The following is a 4,826-nucleotide window of genomic DNA, read 5'->3' as shown; positions in this document are numbered from 1 at the left end:
CGTTAGTTGAATCATAGTTCTCCCTTGTGGTAGAATTCTTGGAACCAGATTGCTCAAGTAGAGCCAATGTCTCCTTGATCTTTTCAGCAATACTGTTTCCTCCTTCCAAAGCATTTGTGGAGGAACTTGCTCTTTTTGGAGTTGAAGACCTAAAAACAGGAGTTGATGCGGACGACACTTGCAGTGTTTGTTGTCCTAGCGTAGCAGCTTTGTTTCTCATAACAACTCTGAAACTACCAAAGGTAACATCAAGAATGCCTTCAACTTCAGTAGAGAACTTGGAGCTAGTGGCCTGATCTTGATCGTTCTTGAACTTAAATGCTTGAATTCTTAAACTTGTAGCTTTATAGAGAATTTTATGGCGTTTGTACCACGGATTTTCTCTAGCTTCTTGTTTAGAATTTTCTGTCCTCTTTTCTGAATTATGAGGACCCCTATTTATAGTTTTAGAATAGAGGAGTTGCGATTGGAACAGGATTTCCTTCGGCCAATCAGATTTAAGTGACATGGCATATGGGCTTTATGGAGCGGGCTTGTCATCTTTGACACATGTCATGATCCTATTCGCTTCCTGTTTGACTTGGCATGCCATGTCATTTGCCACGTGGCACCAAAAGAATGGGCCTCTAGGATAAGATGACATTGGACTTAGTAAATTGGGCTCATCTATAGCCCGAATCAATTAATTTTGACTTTAATCAAATTCATATTTATTGGACTTGAATAATTAGCCCAATTATAATAATCTATAATTTATTTGGACTAATATATTTATGAATTTAATATAATTCGAATCATTTTATAAATTTATATTTAATAAATTTTAAATGATTACACTGACATTTTAATTAGAAAAGACAAGAAGCATATAATTAAAACTTTTTAAACAAATACTCGAAACAAGTACATGTGAATCATTGATAAATTCAACTTCACTATAAAGTGTACTTCATTCCAATATTCTCCATCAATCTTTGATTTCCCTCTCATGAAATCCTGACAGTCATAGAACAATAAACTCAGTCGCAAATAAAGTATATGCAGTCAAACTTCATTATAGTGATAGTATTTGTTTGAAATTTTTCATAATTTTTTTATTATGAAGTGTTGCTATTGAGTTTATACATAATATATTTAATCTTACAAGATATTGTTACACACTATTTGAGTATGATTCTTATAGAAATGTAATTTTAAAAAGAGTATATCACTATAATGAATATCATCACTACTGTTATTGCTAGAAAGATGTCATAAAAAAATAAAAATATAACATGAAAAATTAATTTTGGAGAAAATCAAACCATTATAGTGAAATATTGTTGTAGCAAACGATTGTTATAATAACGAGGATGACACTATAATAAATGTCACAAATTATTATAAATAGAATGTTGTTAGAGAGAAATATATAAGTAATATCATGAAACATAGACTCTAGGGAAGATCTGATGATCATTAGAATGAAATATTATTATAATGAATGACTGTTATAACGAGGATCGACTACTTACTTGACATAGTCAATGCTAACATGACCTTGGACAACAACAGGATTAGCAATAATTCTATAGGCATCTTCAGAGATATCCATTGTTACATGCTCACTTGGACCACAACCAGGACAATTATCAACAACTTTTACAACAACACTTTTGCCAGTACAAGGACTTGGCACTTTTCCAATACATGTGACATTTAATAATGTCCCACAATTAAAATCACCCCCTAGGTGGTCACTTGTTGCTAGGAGGTTACCTTGAGGTTTTTTTCCATAACATACTGTAGCTGTAACAATAATAATAAGTACGTCTCAGTATCAAATAAGTTTCGATCAACTATACGAAGAAATAGAGGAGTATATCATAATATTAAGAAAATAAATGAATAGGACAATTGAATTGTTTCTTGATACTTGAATAAAATGCTAGGCTCTTGTTGAATGCATTAATTTTCACAAAGGTTTGATATTTATGTTAGAGCTCAATTAAATTTTAATTCGCGCATTTACAAGATCCTTTCTAGGAACGACACATCTGACAGGCTAGAGGATGCCTCTTTTCTATTTTAGCTACTCTTTAATTATATTTTCTTATGAGAGCAGCACTTCCAACCAGTAGGATGTCTTTTTCATGTTTTAACAACTTTTTTATTTTAACTTTCTACATGGTCAGAGGCGGATATTAGATTCATCTGAATCTGGTACTCTAGATGCATAGTATAAAATAATGTGTAATTTTTAAAAAAAATGTGCAATAAATAGAATATATAAACACATAACTTTTATTCAATGCTAAAATAAATTAGAAGTTGAACCCACAAAGATTAATTATAGATTCGCCTTCGCACATGACATATTTAAAATTACAAAATTAAAAGACTTTTTGCTATTTTTAATTTAAAATCGCAAGTTAAAATTTCGTATCGAATCAAAATCAGATAAATAAATTGAAACGACGGGACAAGAAACTTACGAACATAGTACTCCTTCCTATAAAATCCTGCAGTCCCTGGTATAGCTAAAGCTATGGAGAACAAAGTTGCCACAACACCAATAATTAAAAGAAAAATACTTTTAGGAATTATTGCCATTTTTTTTCTTTAAAAAACATTTTATTTCTATTTAACCAGTAATTACTACCTTTTTATATGTGAACCATTGGCTAAAATATGGTTAAGAGAATTAATTAAGACAATTCATTATTTAATTTCCTTTATTACTCCTATCTTTTACTTAAATATATGCATTGTAATATTTACATGATTGCAAGATAATCATAATTTTCTTAATTAAGACAGGTTAATTAATTAGTAGATATTTTCATCACTTCAGTATAAAACGAAAATAATTAATGGTCAAAGCGTATTTTAATAAATGATTGATGGTAATTTATGTAAAAGAAATACATAATAATTGAGAAAAGAAACTCACAAAAATACAATAAAAATGTGATACTTTAATTATGTTTTTCCTGGTACGTAATCCTTCTCCCTACTCCAATTTTTTATTTATTTTAAAAAACAGACCACATAAAAATAGATAAATATTAATATTAGTCTAAACATAGGATATTTCCTGTCAAATCTGAAACCATTTTGAGAAAAAATCACAAAACACAATAGTTTGTAGACTAATTATAGTACTCATGATCTATAGTTTATATAATTACATTTCGTAGCTATTGTTCAAATACAAATATGTTCTGATCTAGCTAGCTCTAGTCAATTTTTTGAAATAATAGTACAAAGTTATCTTATTTGGTGCTTAATTTATGAGTATTAGTTAATTAAAATATATTATTTTATCATTTGTACAAAAAGTATGCTATATGAAATTAGCTATTCATATATAGAAGGTGAAATAGCTAGCTAATTTGTAATGGCTCAGCTCGTTAGGGATATTGTCCGCTTTAGATTTAGGCTTGTATGGTTTTAAAACGAGTCGCTAGTTGATAAAGTCTGCTTATTTATATACTGAACATCTCTCATGTGTTTTGTCAATGTGGTCATCTAATCTTAAGTTAGGGCGTCACATATACACCTATGGACTCAGCGTACTCGTTGAGATTTGCCCTACTGTATGAAATTTACCTATACTCAGTACTGGGATTTGTCTCGTCTTACTGTGATTTGCCAAAATTCAATTGAACTCTGAGTCACATCTACAAGCCTGACACATGAGTGACTCTGATACCATTTGTAACCGCCCAGCCCACTAGAAATATTGTACGCTTTGAGCCTAGTCCCGCACAATTTTAAAATACGTCGCTAACTGGTAAGATCTGCTTAATATATACCCAACATCATCTACTGATATAGGAATCCTAATTTTAAACTGGGGCATCACATAATTTCATTTTTAAAACTTATAATATAAATGTCTATATATGAATTTCACTTTCTTTTTAAATTTATCTAGTGATAATTTAAAATAAACTTGAACTAAAAGCCTATGCACTTGGCACACATTTCAATACAGCACAGACACCTATGCACTTTTGGTGTCTGGCAATAGCCTTTGTCCTTTCCAACTTTTTCCTATGAAATTTTCTGCCCCTTTAGCAAACTAAAAATTAAAGAAAATGACAAAAATGGTTCTTAATATATTTGGATTTTTTTTTAATTTTTATTTGTCAAATATTAATTTTATACATTTTTTAAAGTAATAAATAGAATGATAATTCTACTATATATCACTCATACTAAGCTAGCGTTTGGCCATAAATTTCCAAATATTTTTGGCAAATATTATTTGGATGAAAATTTGGGTGAAATTTCATCATGTGTTTGGCCATAGTATTTGGGAAATATATTTTACTTTTTTAGAAAATATGATTTATACCCATAAGTTTTAAAAATTATCAAAACAAACCATAAGTTTGTATTACAAGTCAATTGTATCTTTATTGCAACAAATAACAAGTAGTGTCCATAACACTAGAGCAATGTGGTAGTTTGGAGTGAGTGCAACAAGCATCATTCCATATAGGGGTGTACATGACCGAGTTGGTTTGGGTTTTTCAAAATTCAAATATCAAACCAAACCATTTGTGTAAAAAATTTAAATTTATAAACCAAACCAAACTAATAAAATTCAAAAAAATTCAAGTTTTCAACCTCGGGTTGGTTCGGGTTTTTCAAATACCAAACCAAACCATTGCGTCGAATTTTTAAATTTATAAATCAAACCAAACTAATAAAACTCGGATTTTTTTTCCAGATTTTTGGATTTTTTCGGTAAAGTTTGCATACAAACATATAATTAACTTGTGCTCCAAATATTTCTTTAGTCCAACCAAAATACAATTATCTAAGGTGTTTCTTAA

The sequence above is a fragment of the Solanum tuberosum genome, unplaced genomic scaffold (assembly GCF_000226075.1).
Source record: "Solanum tuberosum cultivar DM 1-3 516 R44 unplaced genomic scaffold, SolTub_3.0 scf00047, whole genome shotgun sequence".
In the NCBI taxonomy this organism is placed as follows: Eukaryota; Viridiplantae; Streptophyta; class Magnoliopsida; order Solanales; family Solanaceae; genus Solanum; species Solanum tuberosum.
This window is presented reverse-complemented; position numbering follows the sequence as displayed.